Source organism: Coregonus lavaretus (genome assembly GCF_964263955.1).
Source record: "Coregonus lavaretus genome assembly, contig: HAP1_SCAFFOLD_1984, whole genome shotgun sequence".
NCBI classification, from domain to species: domain Eukaryota; kingdom Metazoa; phylum Chordata; class Actinopteri; order Salmoniformes; family Salmonidae; genus Coregonus; species Coregonus lavaretus.
The window spans coordinates 75577-91825 of NW_028156676.1; the positions used below are offsets into that span (position 1 = coordinate 75577).

General features: G+C 45.5%; 1 pseudogene across 1 annotated transcript; it reads right to left on the bottom strand.

Annotated features, from left to right (window-relative positions):
• Nucleotides 1–207: 207 nt before the first annotated feature.
• On the bottom strand, nt 208–16223 carry LOC311126094 (stromal interaction molecule 2-like; annotated as a pseudogene). The gene is made up of 10 exons: nt 16118–16223; nt 15804–15914; nt 15402–15517; nt 14676–14853; nt 12798–12975; nt 11436–11597; nt 9906–10006; nt 7659–7900; nt 2234–2437; nt 208–1433 (listed from the first exon to the last, which is right to left on the bottom strand). The product of its transcript is annotated as a stromal interaction molecule 2-like (transcript).
• Between the last annotated feature and the right edge of the window lie 26 nt (nt 16224–16249).

The window sequence follows — 16249 nt, forward strand, 5'->3', positions numbered from 1 at the left end:
CTTTCAAACATGTAATCCCAGCCAACAGTCCGTATCGGTTTTTAGAAAATCAAATCTATAAGACTAATGTTCATGTTTCCTCTCAGCTTTTCATGGCTGAGGTATTTCCAGGTCTCTCTCTCTTAAAAAAAAATAGAGTTTCATAACCTCAAGAGACTTCCTGATTTAAAAATTTACATAAAAACGTTTTTAAATTCCAGTTAATGGTCAAAGTTTGTTCAGGCCCCCTTGTGGCCGTTCTGGGGAACGATCTTTCCTCTTCTTAAAAAGGTTCTTGAGTTTGGACGACTTGGTGCTTTTGTCTTTGTCCTTGTGGTGTCTCTCGCCTCTCATCTCCGGGGGCAACGTGTTCAGGGACCGGGCGCTCCTCGGGGGCGGAACAGGAGGATTCCCTTCTCCGTCTCCTCCTTCCGTGATCCTCTGGGGCAGGTCAGGGGTCGTTGCTGGGGTGATGCAGGACTTCTCCAGGATTCCGTCATACACCAGTTCAGTCAGGTGCTCGGAGGTGTAAGGGTCAGAGGTCTGGGTTTGTTTCCATGGCGTGGACAAGGTGAGGTCAGGTTGTCCGAACTGACCCTGATCCAAAACCTGGGGACACTGACCCAACTGGGACGACCCCGCGTACGCCTCCCTGGATATCCTCCGTTTGGGGATTTCCGGGGCACCATCGACCCTGTCCGGGGAGATCTTCCCAGTGGGAGTGTCTATGGATCTGTCAATCTTATCGCTGTTTGTTCGTCTGCGAGTGTGAGAGCACATCTCGCGGTGTTCGTCTCTCGATATCTTCCTCGTGGCGGTGGAAGACGGTTCCACTGGGAACTCGATCTTCTTCCTGAGCATCTTGTGAGAAGAGCTGCTGTCCAGATGAAGCGTCAGTTTGTCTCTGGCCATCGCCATCCTCCTTTGAGTGCTGTCGGCTAAGAAGTCCTCCTCCTCGTCTCGGGATATCCTTCTCGTTGGAGTTCCAATGGCCTCCACCATTTCTTCTCTGGGCCTTGCTCTCATGGTGTTGTCGAATGAGACTTCCCCCCTGCTCTCTCTCATCATCTGTCTGGAGCCGGTGTCCAGAGACACACCCATCATGGCTGTAGATAGCAGAGACCTCTTCTTTGAGACATGAATCTCCAACGGAACCTCGTGATACTCATCTCTGGATGACTTCCTCGAGACATTGTCCATCGAATGACCCAAGATCTTTTTGGCTGCTGTGTCGGCAGAGGTGTCCATGGAAGTCTCACTTTTGACTCTTTGTATTTTTCTTGGGTCAGTGTTGTCCGCAGAAGAAGAGTCCGGCTCGTCTTTAGATGATGTCTTCGATGTGGCTGCATCCGAGGAAGCTTCCAGTTCTTCTCTAGATATCTTCCGAATGGGGGATTCCGTTCCGGAAGGTTCTGCTGACCTTCTGCTGACAGGAGGGGTCCTGTAATCGGTGTCTGAATACATCTCCCGAGAATTTCTGTAGAGAGAGAGAGAGAGAGAGAGAGAGAGAGAGAGAGAGAGAGAGAAGGAGAGAGAGAGAGAGAGAGAGAGAGAGAGAAGGAGAGAAGAGAGAGAGAGAGACAGAGACAGAGACAGAGACAGAGAGAGAGAGAGAGAGAGAGAGAGAGAGAGAGAGAGAGAGAGAGAGAGAGAGAGAGAGAGAGAGAGGAGAGAAAGAGAGAGAAAGAGAAAGAGAGAGATAGAGAGAGAAAGAGAGTGAGGGAGAGAAAGAGAGAGAGAAAGAGAGAAAGAGAGTGAGGGAGAGAAAGAGAGAGAGAAAGAGAGAGAGAGAGAGAGAGAGAGAGAGAGAGAAAGAAAGAAAAAAAGAAAGAGAGAGAAGGTGAGAATGAGAGAGAGAAAGATAGTGAGGGAGAAAGAGAGAGAGATAGTGAGGGAGAGAGAGAGAGAGAGAGAGAGAGAGAGAGAGAGAGAGAGAGAGAGAGAGAGAGAGAGAGAGAGAGAGAGAGAGAGAGAGAGAGAAAGGGAGAGAGAGAGAGAAAGAGAGAGAGAGAAGGTGAGAAAGAAAGAGAGAAAGAGAGAGAGGGAGAGAAAGGAAAAGATAAAGAAAGATTCTGTCAAGATTCATGTAGTTTCAATCATACATTGAAAATACTGTGAGTGTTCCCGTGAGTCACCTTGTAATCAGTGGGCACAGAGAAGCGTTGAAGAAAATTGCAATCAGAATTGGAATGTCAGTTTACTTCCTAAATTGACTGAATTTAAAATTGTGCGACTCCACTATCCGATAAGTCACTCACCCCTCTCCGCTGGGCGTTGATGAAGATCTGCTCCTCTTCCTCGAAGTCAGCGGGGAGCGGGGTGTGGATAGGGATCAGGATATCAGGTTCGGAGGAGAAGGAGGAGGAAGAGGGAGGAGGAGGCGTGTCCGGAACGCCGTTGACGACACACGGTGGACGGAGTAGAGCCACGAGAGCGAGGGAGCGCTTCATTGGTGGAACTAGGGTTGCAAAGGGAAGGGAATTTTCCCGGTAACTTTAAAAAAATTTCCCAGAAATATGTATTCTGGAGTTTTGCGGACACTTTTTGGAAATGTTTGGGAATTGTTTTAATTTAGTTAATTTTATGGAAAACCTGAGACAGGAAGCAAGTACAAGGTGAGGATTTAATAATAAATAGACATGAAACAAAACAAGAACAGCATCTGGACGAGAGAAACAAAACAATATCAATGCAACAAACTGAGGAACAGACAGATATAGGGGAGGCAACACGGGGATCAAACTGAGGAACAGACAGGTATAGGGGAGGCAACACAGGGATCAGACTGAGGAACAGTCAGATATAGGGGAGGCAACACAGGGATCAGACTGAGGAACAGTCAGATATAGGGGAGGCAACACTGGGATCAGACTGAGGAACAGTCAGATATAGGGGAGGTAACACTGGGATCAGACTGAGGAACAGTCAGATATAGGGGAGGCAACACTGGGATCAGACTGAGGAACAGTCAGATATAGGGGAGGTAACACAGGGATCAGACTGAGGAACAGTCAGATATAGGGGAGGCAACACAGGGATCAGACTGAGGAACAGTCAGATATAGGGGAGGCAACACTGGGATCAGACTGAGGAACAGTCAGATATAGGGAGGTAACACAGGGATCAGACTGAGGAACAGTCAGATATAGGGGAGGCAACACAGGGATCAGACTGAGGAACAGTCAGATATAGGGGAGGCAACACAGGGATCAGACTGAGGAACATACAGATATAGGGGAGGCAACACAGGGATCAGACTGAGGAACATACAGATATAGGGGAGGCAACACAGGGATCAGACTGAGGAACAGTCAGATATAGGGGAGGCAACACAGGGATCAGACTGAGGAACAGACAGATATAGGGGAGGCAACACAGGGATCAGACTGAGGAACAGTCAGATATAGGGGAGGTAACACAGGGATCAAACTGAGGAACAGTCAGATATAGGGGAGGCAACACAGGGATCAAACTGAGGAACAGTCAGATATAGGGGAGGCAACACTGGGATCAGACTGAGGAACAGTCAGATATAGGGGAGGCAACACAGGGATCAAACTGAGGAACAGTCAGATATAGGGGAGGCAACACTGGGATCAGACTGAGGAACAGTCAGATATAGGGGAGGCAACACAGGGATCAAACTGAGGAACAGACAGATATAGGGGAGGCAACACAGGGATCAAACTGAGGAACAGTCAGATATAGGGGAGGCAACACAGGGATCAAACTGAGGAACAGTCAGATATAGGGGAGGCAACACTGGGATCAGACTGAGGAACAGTCAGATATAGGGGAGGCAACACAGGGATCAGACTGAGGAACATACAGATATAGGGGAGGCAACACAGGGATCAGACTGAGGAACATACAGATATAGGGGAGGCAACACAGGGATCAGACTGAGGAACAGTCAGATATAGGGGAGGCAACACAGGGATCAGACTGAGGAACAGACAGATATAGGGGAGGCAACACAGGGATCAGACTGAGGAACAGTCAGATATAGGGGAGGTAACACAGGGATCAAACTGAGGAACAGTCAGATATAGGGGAGGCAACACAGGGATCAAACTGAGGAACAGTCAGATATAGGGGAGGCAACACTGGGATCAGACTGAGGAACAGTCAGATATAGGGGAGGCAACACAGGGATCAAACTGAGGAACAGTCAGATATAGGGGAGGCAACACTGGGATCAGACTGAGGAACAGTCAGATATAGGGGAGGCAACACAGGGATCAAACTGAGGAACAGACAGATATAGGGGAGGCAACACAGGGATCAAACTGAGGAACAGTCAGATATAGGGGAGGCAACACAGGGATCAAACTGAGGAACAGTCAGATATAGGGGAGGCAACACTGGGATCAGACTGAGGAACAGTCAGATATAGGGGAGGCAACACAGGGATCAGACTGAGGAACAGACAGATATAGGGGAGGCAACAAAGGGATCAAACTGAGGAACAGTCAGATATAGGGGAGGCAACACAGGGATCAGACTGAGGAACAGACAGATATAGGGGAGGCAACACAGGGATCAAACTGAGGAAGAGTCAGATATAGGGGAGGTAATAAAACAGTGATGAAGTCCTGGTGAGTCCAATGAAGCGCTGATGTGTGTAACGATGGTGACAGGTGTAATGATGGGCAGCAGGGAGGGTGAGCGGGAGCAGGTGTGACAGTACCCCCCCCCCCCACCCCACCCTCTAGGGACGCCACCCGGTGTCACCTGAGCGAGCCTGACAAGCCGGCTGAGACGTGGAAACCTGACGAGCCGGCTGAGGCGTGGAAGCCTGACGAGCCGGCTGAGGCGTGGGGTGAGAGCCTGCCGAGTCAACCAAGGCTTGTGAGCCTCTCGAACCAGCTGAGGCATGGGAGCCTGACGTGCCAGCTGAGGCATGGGAGCCTGACGTGCCAGCTGAGGCGTGGGAGCCTGACGAGCCGGCTGAGGCATGGGAGCTTGACGTGCCAGCTGAGGCGTGGAAACCTGACGAGCCGGCTGAGGCGTGGAAGCCTGACGAGCCGGCTGAGGCATGGGAGCTTGACGTGCCAGCTGAGGCGTGGGAGCCTGACGAGCCGGATGAGGCGTGGGGTGAGAGCCTGCCGAGTCAACCAAGGCTTGTGAGCCTCTTGAACCAGCTGAGGCATCCCCGGTTGCTTCGGCAGCGGCACCCGGACCCGACGTCCCCAACAACAACAATAACAACAAAAAACTCCCTGACGCTTCCAATTGTGGTGTCAGCATTCTGTAAGGACAGACGCTGAGAGAGGAGAAGCAGGGAGTGAATATTTAATATAAACAGACATGAAACAAAACACGGACAGCGTCTGGACATGGGAAACATAACGACATTACTGCTGACACGGGGATCACAACTGAGGAACAGTCAGATATAGGGGAGGCAACACAGGGATCAGACTGAGGAACATACAGATATAGGGGAGGTAATAAAGCAGTGATGAAGTCCTGGTGAGTCCAATGAAGCGCTGATGTGTGTAACCATGGTGACAGGTGTAATGATGGGCAGCAGGGAGGGGGAGCGGGAGCAGGCGTGACAAAACCTATTTATGGAAAAGCTCACAAAGATCAAACTAAACCTGATTCAACTAAAGCAGCTAACCTTGAATCAGGTATGGCAGCGGTTCTCCAACCTCTCCTCAGGACCCCCAGCCATTCCAGATATTTGATCTATTCCAAAGCTAGCACACCTGATTCAACTGGTCGACTAATCATCAAGCCCTAATTCAGGGCTACAACAAAATGGTGAAACGTCTGGGGGGGGTCCCCAAGGACAGGTTTGAGAACCACTTAGGTATGTTAAATGCAGTAATGATGACTGTTAGTAAGAACGACATATTCTTTGACTAAGGGTTATTTCTCAATTAAATCTTAAAGGCTTAATGTGCAACATTCCAAACATGACTAAATGATCTCAAATCAATTGCTAAAACTCTAATTTAGATGTATTTGTTTCTACTTAACAATATGTTTAGTCTACTAATAACGCATGCATAACAACTTATCTAAGGACTTGTGTAGAGTTGCAGAGGTTGTTGAAGTAGACTCTCATTTTAACAGTCTTGAGGGCCGTGTCCTTGTTGTTGCAGAGGTTGTTGAAGTAGACTCTAATTTGAACTGTCTTGAGGACCTTGTCCTTGTTGCTGCAGAGATTGTTGAAGTAGACTCTCATTTGAACTGCCTTGAGGACCTTGTCCTTGTTGCTGCAGAGATTGTTGAAGTATGCTCTCATTTTAACAGTCTTGAGGGCCGTGTCCTTGTTGTTGCAGAGATTGTTGAAGTAGACTCTCATTTTAACAGTCTTGAGGGCCGTGTCCTTGTTGCTGCAGAGGTTGTTGAAGTAGACTCTCATTTGAACTGCCTTGAGGGCCGTGTCCTTGTCGTTTCCCCTTGTATTATTGATCTTACTATTATTTGGGTGCCATGCTCCTTTGTTGTAATGCATTTTGCTTGTAGTATTTTAGTATTGTCATGATATATTAGCTATTTTATGCGCCTTCAAAAAATAATGTATGCACTCACTAACTCTAAGTCGCTCTGGATAAGAGCATCTGCTAAATGACTCAAATGTAAATGTAAATGTAAGGCACTTCGCTTTGAGTATTTTAGAATAGTAATATTTGCCATTGTATGTGTTACTCTGTAAATGTCCTTGGGTATCTTGAAAGCACAAATACAATGTATTATTATTATTATTATTATTATTATTATTATTATTATTAAGGGCGCACAGATCATTTTCTAATTTTCTAAAAAATATATGATAAAAGTAAAAATTCCCAAAGTTTCCAAACGGTTACACTTTATTTCATTTTTAGTGGATTATACATGACAGTTCATATAAAGTGTAACCGTTTGGAAACTTTGGGAATTTTTACTTTTATGAATATGTACAGTATTAATTAGTACTCATTTATTAATAGTCTACATTCTATTAATAAATGATTATTTCATTTTTAGTGGATTATACATGACAGTTCATATAATCATTTATTAATAGAATGTAGACTATTAATAAATGAGTACTAATTAATACTGTACATATTCATGAAAGTTGTAATAGTGTTATGAGCCGTTAATACCAAATATTCTCAAAATTCTGGGAATGTTGGGAAAGTTGCCAGAGCATTGCAACCCTAGGAACTGATGGGAGGTGAAGGGATCAATAAAGGTCAAAGGTCATAGGTCAGAGATACAGGCAGTCAAAGAATGCTTCAAAACAGTATCTAAAACGGTTATCATAATGTTTTTGGACGTACATCCGTGTAACTTATCCAATAGACACTTTTTGTGCTCAAATTTTTTTCCTTTGTAATAATAAATATTGATTGATTGATATTTTACATTTTATTCCTTTAGCACACTCTCTTATCCAGAGACAACCACATATCTCAGTCATAGTAAGCACATTTTTCCTCAATAAAGACGTGATTAGCAAAGTCAGCTACTAGGAAAAAGACAAATGCAAGTTATTGTTTGTCTTTTATGGGGATGTCTTTTTAACATATATTTTGAGATTGATTGATTACCACGGTGATCCCATACACATACACTCACCGTGCTGTTAATCTCTTTGCTTAAACATGTCTGCTTAATGTCCATATTATATATGTTCATTATATTGACCAGCCGAGCGACTGATCGCTATAACCTACCTAAGATGTGTGCCGGGTCTTCCATCAGATCCTCCAGAGAGCCTTGTATTGATCCATGGCAGGAGGGGAAGGTGGGAACAGACACCCTGGGCATCGCCACCCAGTTAGAGTCTGAATACAGCGTGGCGGTCAGGCTGGCCAGGCCAGAGTTCCTGAGGAGAGGGAAACCACACAGACGCTCTATCTGCTGCCAGCGGTGGAGACGCTCGCGTAGGCAGGCCGTGACCTCTGACAGGGCGTTCCTGTGAGGGATGTCAAAAGCACAGTTTATGTCAGCTGGTTGCTTCTGACAGGGCGTTCCTGTGATACAACGCACAAGTGGCCGACTGTTATAATATAGTAACACGTCAGCTATGTCAACACAACACGCATCAGTTTAGTGTGTTACTGTGACACAACAAAGTCAACTGTCACAAAAAAACATGTCCACTCTGTCACAAAGAACACGTCAACTCCATCACAAAAACATGTCAACTCCTTCACAAAAAAACAACATGTTAACGTGTGTGTGTGTGTGTGGCAGCTATTTTAGATTTTAGTTTTAGTCTTAAAATACCTTTTAGTCTTAGTCACATTTTAGTCATCTCATCCTTCGTTAGTTTTAGTTATTATCAGTCCACTAAAACTCTGGACAACTTTAGTCTAGTTTTAGTTATTATCAGTCGACTGAAACTCTGGACAACTTTAGTCTAGTTTTAGTTATTATCAGTCGACTGAAACTCAGGACAACTTTAGTCTAGTTTTAGTTATTATCAGTCCACTAAAACTCTGGACAACTTTAGTCTAGTTTTAGTTATTATCAATCCACTGAAACTCTGGACAACTTTAGTCTAGTTTTAGTTATTATCAGTCCACTGAAACTCTGGACAACTTTAGTCTAGTTTTAGTTATTATCAGTCCACTGAAACTCTGGACAACTTTAGTCTAGTTTTAGTTATTATCAGTCCACTGAAACTCTGGACAACTTTAGTCTAGTTTTAGTTATTATCAGTCCACTGAAACTCTGGACAACTTTAGTCTAGTTTTAGTTATTATCAGTCCACTGAAACTCTGGACAACTTTAGTCTAGTTTTAGTTATTATCAGTCCACTGAAACTCTGGACAACTTTAGTCTAGTTTTAGTTATTATCAGTCCACTGAAACTCTGGACAACTTTAGTCTAGTTTTAGTTATTATCAGTCCACTGAAACTCAGGACAACTTTAGTCTAGTTTTAGTTATTATCAGTCGACTGAAACTCTGGACAACTTTAGTCTAGTTTTAGTTATTATCAGTCCACTAAAACTCTGGACAACTTTAGTCTAGTTTTAGTCAGTAATTTTCTAGTTAATAATGAATATTTAGGCCATATAACCATTTTAAAATGTCAACTTCAATGGGGTAGGGACGTCCCAAGGATCCCTTATAGCACGGACCTTTAACAAAAAATGTTTTCAACAAAATAGCATTCGCTTTTTTAGTTTTTCCCCTATAGGAGAAAAGCAACCCGCAACTCGCATTTGCGGACCGTGGGCACAGATGATCGAATAACAGCACACATTGGAAATCAGAGCTTCTGAGGTGATCAAAGCAGAAATAGCCTCCACGACAGTAAGAGAGAGCGTTAACATTGTTCCTAGTTGAGGTCAGATACAAGTCCAGTGTCCTGGTTTCACATCACTTCAAAATATTGAAGAGTGACTGAAGAGTGACTGCCTGGGAGCTGTGTGGGAGGAGCCGGGTCAGATCAGCCCAATCAGATTCACCCAACTGAAAGATGTTTAATTCTGCCAATGAGAGGATTGGATGATGAATATTCTTCGTGTTTAGGGTTGAACCAAAACGGATGCAAAGTAGAGTTCAATTTAAATGTCCGTTCATCTCATGTGGAATTCTCGTCTCGTCACATTTTCATCGACTGAAATGAAAAGTAATCTCGTTATCCTCATAGTTTTAGTCAGGAAAAATAAGTTGTTGACAAGTATTTTTTGTCATAGTTATTGTTGACTCAATTAACACTGTGTGAGTGTGAGTGTGAGTGTGAGTGTGAGTGTGAGTGTGAGTGTGAGTGTGTGTGTGTGTGATCTTGTACTTCCATCCTCGTGGGGACCTGAAATCCCCACCTTCCCATGAGGAAAAAGGCTATTTTAAATTTAGGGGTTAGGATTAGGGTTAGGGGTTAAGGTTAAGGTTAGGGAAAATATGATTTTGAATGGAAATAAATTTTTAGATCCCCATGAGGATAGAAAAACAAGTGTGTGTGTCTCACTTGGCCTCCAGGATCTTGGTGTCAACGTCGTCCAGTGAGGAGCTGTGAGCCACGTGGAACGTCCCCATGAGGGAACCCCTCTTCTTCTTGATCTTCTCTGCCTGGACAGGATACGCACATACCAAGGGGTTAATATGAGGACAGATCCTCCTGTTCATGTCCATACCAGGGGTTAATATGGAGGACATATCATCCTGTTCATGTCCATACCAGGGGTTAATATGAGGACAGATCCTCCTGTTCATGTCCATACCAGGGGTTAATATGAGGACAGATCCTCCTGTTCATGTCCATACCAAGGGTTAATATGAAGGACAGATCCTCCTGTTCATGTCCATACCAGGGGTTAATATGAAAGACAGATCCTCCTGTTCATGTCCATACCAGGGGTTAATATGAGGACAGATCCTCCTGTTCATGTCCATACCAGGGGTTAATATGAAGGACAGATCCTCCTGTTCATGTCCATACCAGGGGTTAATATGAAGGACAGATCCTCCAGTTCATGTCCATACCAGGGGTTAATATGAAGGACAGATCCTCCTGTTCATGTCCATACCAGGGGTTAATATGAAGGACATATCCTCCTGTTCATGTCCATACCAAGGGGTTAATATGAGGACAGATCCTCCTGTTCATGTCCATACCAGGGGTTAATATGAAGGACAGATCCTCCTGTTCATGTCCATACCAGGGGTTAATATGAGGACAGATCCTACTGTTCATGTCCATACCAGGGGTTAATATGAGGACAGATCCTCCTGTTCATGTCCATACCAGGGGTTAATATGAGGACAGATCCTCCTGTTCATGTCCATACCAAGGGGTTAATATGAGGACAGATCCTCCTGTTCATGTCCATACCAGGGGTTAATATGAGGACAGATCCTCCTGTTCATGTCCATACCAGGGGTTAATATGAAGGACAGATCCTCCTGTTCATGTCCATACCAGGAGTTAATATGAAGGACAGATCCTCCTGTTCATGTCCATACCAGGGGTTAATATGAGGACAGATCCTCCTGTTCATGTCCATACCAGGGGTTAATATGAGGACAGATCCTCCTGTTCATGTCCATACCAAGGGGTTGATATGGAGGACAGATCCTCCTGTTCATGTCCATACCAGGGGTTAATATGAAGGACAGATCCTCCTGTTCATGTCCATACCAAGGGGTTAATATGAGGACAGATCCTCCTGTTCATGTCCATACCAGGAGTTAATATGAAGGACAGATGACTTGTTTAATGCATTCTCTTGTTCATGTCGTTGTAAAGAACTTTCAGAAGATTTAATTTGTCATTTAGAAGGTCTTCATGTAGTTTGAACTATAATTGTCCCACTATGTTCTTTCCTCCTGAAGTCAGTGAACAGTCAATCGGTGAATCAATAAACTGATTGGGTTACGTCTCTCTCCTACCTCCTCCTTAGCGGAGTTCAGCTGCAGCTCTGCACTGTGTTTCTTGACGTGGCAGTACTGAACATATCAACCGATCAACCAATCAACCAGATAATGAGTTGTCCCCTACCTCTTCCTTGGCTGTGTTGAGCTGCAGCTCTGCACTGTGTTTCTTGACGTTGTAATACTGCACCTCCACCTCGTGGGTCAGCTGCAGCCAGAGCTGTAGGGCCTCCGGGACAGACCAGTGAGCCATCATGTCCTTCTCTGCCCTCTTTAACGCTCCACGCACCTAGACACACACACACACACACAGTCACACACACACACAGTCACACACACACACACAGGAGAAGGGATGGGTTAGAGACTTCGATTGATGGATGGATTGACCGTTTTCACCAGCCTTTACCCAATGCTGATAGTGTTTCCTACACTGTAGACTTGCTTCACACAGGAGATGGAACTGGTTACCAAATAGCATGTGTTTGATCTTCCAAAGGCGGTTAAAGGCCCACTCCTTAATTTGAAAAACCACCAAACAGCCCTGCCACTTGGTTTGCTATAAAGCTGAAGGCTGGGGCAGGAGAAATGTAACTTAAATTGGACACAAGGACACAAGGACACAAGGACAACCCTACCTGCTCCAGCTCCTCCTCTGCACATCTGAGGCGGCTCAGTTTGGGTTAGAGTTAGCTTAGGTAAGGTTAGGGTTAGCTATGGTTAGGTTATGGTTAGCTAAGATAAGGTAAGGTAAGGTAAGGTAAGGTTAGGTTAGGTTAGGTTAGGTTAGGTTAGGTTAGGTAAGGTAAGCTAAGCTAAGGTAAGGTAAGGTAAGGTAAGGTAAGGTAAGGTAAGGTAAGGTAAGGTTAGGTTAGGTTAGGTTAGGTAAGGTAAGGTAAGGTTAGGTTAGGTAAGATAAGATAAGGTTAGCTAAGGTAAGGCAAGGTAAGGCAAGGTTAGGTAATGTTAGGTTAGGTTAGGTAAGGTAAGGTAAGGTAAGGTAAGGTAAGGTAAGGTTAGGTTAGGTTAGGTTAGGTTAGGTTAGGTTAGGTTAAGTAAGGTTAGGTTAGGTTAGGTTAGGTTAGGTTAGGTTTGGTAAGGTTTGGTAAGGTTAGGTTTGGTAAGGTTTGGTAAGGTTAGGTTTGGTAAGGTTTGGTAAGGTTAGGTTAGGTAGGGTTAGGTTAGGTTAGGTAGAGTTAGGTAAGGTAAGGTTAGGTAGGGTCAGGTTAGGTTAGGTAAGGTAATGTTTGGCAAGGTTAGGTAGGGTTAGGTTAGGTCATGTTATGTAAGGTAAGGTAAGGTAAGGTAGGGTTAGGTAAGGTAAGGTTATGTAGGGTTAGGTAAGGTAAGGTTAGGTAAGGTTAGGTAGGGTTAGGTAAGATAAGGTTAGGTAGGGTCAGGTTAGGTTAGGTAAGGTAAGGTTTGGCAAGGTTAGGTAGGGTTCGGTTAGGTTAGGTTAGGTTAGGTCAGGTTAGGTAAGGTACTCTACCTGCTCCAGCTCCTCCTCTGCATATCTCAGTCTGCTCAGTTGACTGACGGCTCCAGCTCTGAGCTGATGGAGTCTGTATGCCTCCTCCTGAGCTCCCATGATCTCATCCCTCATCTTCTCCTCCAGGTTCTGTTTCTCCTCCGCCACGTTACGCTTCTCCTCCTGGGCCTGCTCCAGCCTGTTATCAGGACGGACATACACAGGTTAGCAGGACAAACACAGGTTAGCAGGACAAACACAGGTTAGCAGGACAAATACAGGTTAGCAGGACAAACACAGGTTAGCAGGACAAACACAGGTTAGCAGGACAAACACAGGTTAGCAGGACAAACACAGGTTAGCAGGACAAATACAGGTTAGCAGGACAAACACAGGTTAGCAGGACAAACACAGGTTAGCAGGACAAACACAGGTTAGCAGGACAAACACAGGTTAGCAGGACAAATACAGGTTAGCAGGACAAACACAGGTTAGCAGGACAAACACAGGTTAGCAGGACAAACACAGGTTAGCAGGACAAATACAGGTTAGCAGGACAAACACAGGTTAGCAGGACAAATACAGGTTAGCAGGACAAACACAGGTTAGCAGGACAAACACAGGTTAGCAGGACAAATACAGGTTAGCAGGACAAACACAGGTTAGCAGGACAAACACAGGTTAGCAGGACAAATACAGGTTAGCAGGACAAATACAGGTTAGCAGGACAAACACAGGTTAGTAGGACAAACACAGGTTAGCAGGACAAACACAGGTTAGCAGGACAAACACAGGTTAGCAGGACAAACACAGGTTAGCAGGACAAACACAGGTTAGCAGGACAAACACAGGTTAGCAGGACAAACACAGGTTAGCGGACAAACACAGGTTAGTAGGACAAATACAGGTTAGCAGGACAAATACAGGTTAGCAGGACAAACACAGGTTAGCAGGACAAACACAGGTTAGCAGGACAAACACAGGTTAGCAGGACAAACACAGGTTAGCAGGACAAACACAGGTTAGCAGGACAAACACAGGTTAGCAGGACAAATACAGGTTAGCAGGACAAACACAGGTTAGCAGGACAAACACAGGTTAGCAGGACAAACACAGGTTAGCAGGACAAACACAGGTTAGTAGGACAAATACAGGTTAGCAGGACAAACACAGGTTAGCAGGACAAATACAGGTTAGCAGGACAAACACAGGTTAGCAGGACAAACACAGGTTAGCAGGACAAACACAGGTTAGCAGGACAAATACAGGTTAGCAGGACAAACACAGGTTAGCAGGACAAATACAGGTTGGCAGGACAAACACAGGTTAGCAGGACAAACACAGGTTAGCAGGACAAATACAGGTTAGCAGGACAAACACAGGTTAGCAGGACAAACACAGGTTAGCAGGACAAATACAGGTTAGCAGGACAAACACAGGTTAGTAGGACAAACACAGGTTAGCAGGACAAACACAGGTTAGCAGGACAAACACAGGTTAGCAGGACAAATACAGGTTAGCAGGACAAACACAGGTTAGCAGGACAAACACAGGTTAGCAGGACAAACACAGGTTAGCAGGACAAACACAGGTTAGCAGGACAAACACAGGTTAGCAGGACAAACACAGGTTAGCGGACAAACACAGGTTAGTAGGACAAATACAGGTTAGCAGGACAAATACAGGTTAGCAGGACAAACACAGGTTAGCAGGACAAACACAGGTTAGCAGGACAAACACAGGTTAGCAGGACAAACACAGGTTAGCAGGACAAATACAGGTTAGCAGGACAAATACAGGTTAGCAGGACAAACACAGGTTAGCAGGACAAACACAGGTTAGCAGGACAACACACACACAAACACGCATTATCAGGAACAGACAGTCATAGACACTCACTGTTCCTGTAGTTCTCTGAGGCTGAGCTCAGCACTCTGCAGACTCTCTAGGTCCTTCATCATTTTAGAGATGTGGACTTTAGAAGCTTTGTTCTGGACCTGGGAGAACCAGCAGCCTCCTACACCCATCATCACAGAAACTATCAGCAACAAGTCCTTCATGTAGTTATGGGGTGGACCTGGAGGAGGGGAGGGGGGGGAGGGGGAGGAGGAAGGGGAGGAGAGGAAGGAGGAGGAGGAGGAGGAGGAGGAAGGGGAGGAGGAGAATGTGGAGGAGGAGGAGGAAGGGGAGGAGAGGAAGGGGAGGAGGAGGAGGAGGAGGAGGAGGAAGGGGAGGAGGAAGGGGAGGAGGAGGAGGAGGGAGGGTAATAAAGATGATTTAATTTGTATAGCGCTTTTCAATATAATCAGTGGACATTACTCCCTCTTAAAATATAAACCACACCCTCTTAACATCTAAGCCACACCCTCTTAACATCGAAACCACTCCCTCTTAAAATATAAACCACACCCTGTGTGTGTCTGTGTGTGTGTGTGTGTGTGTGTCTGTGTGTGTGTCTGAGTGTGTGTGTGTGTGTGTGTGTGTGTGTGTCTGTGTGTGTGTGTGTGTGTGTGTGTGTGTGTGTGTGTGTGTGTGTGTGTGTGTGTCTGTGTGTGTGTGTGTGTGTGTGTGTGTGTGTGTGTGTGTGTGTGTGTGTGTGTGTGTGTGTGTATACTGTCTACACACGTATAGGAGCACCAAACAGCACCACGTCCAGAGCCTTGATGTTGAGTTTCTGTTTGTCTCTCTGGTCCAGGATCTTCAGCTGGCCACTCAGGAACGACGGCTCATTGGCTGCTATCCTGCACACATCCCAATAACACCAGCTCTGATTAGACGGGAATACTAAAGGGTTCAATATGAAGTGTTCTGATTGGACTGTGTTTCTCTTTCTGCTGTGTTATTATTAAGTGTTTCAGCTGCGTGGGATTTGTTTGTAATTGTATAGCACCGACTCAAAATATACCAAATGGACATTGTAACTAGGGTGTGTTACCTGATTGGGCAGTAAGTTTCAGTAAGAAGCTTTCTGATTGGCTGCGCCCACCAGGAAGTGACTCTCTGAGGTTTCTGATTGGACGTTCTCACCTGGGGAGGGTGTTGCCGTTGACTCTGAAGTCTTTAAAGTTCTTCTCGTACTGAGGCAGCTCTACAATTCCCTGAGCCACCTCAACACCTCATCCTGAGTCCAGTTATGGACTGATAGGGAGAGGAGGAGGGAGAGAGGGAGGGGGGAGAGAGAGGGGGGAGAAGGGAGAGAGAGAGGGGAGGGGAGGGGGGAGAGAGAGAGGAAGGGGGAAAGAGAGAGAGCACGAGGGAGAGAGGTGGGAGAGTTTGGTAATGAAGAAACTGTGAATTTCTAACATATTGCATAATCACACACACACACACACAACGCGTACCTTCTGAGAACTTCCAGCCCCTCCACAGTTCTTCTATGGTGATGTGCTGGTCCTCTCTGTGAAGGTTGCTGTGTTTGTTGGTCTGCTGCTGCTTCATGTCCTCTATGATGAACTACACAGCCAAGAGACACA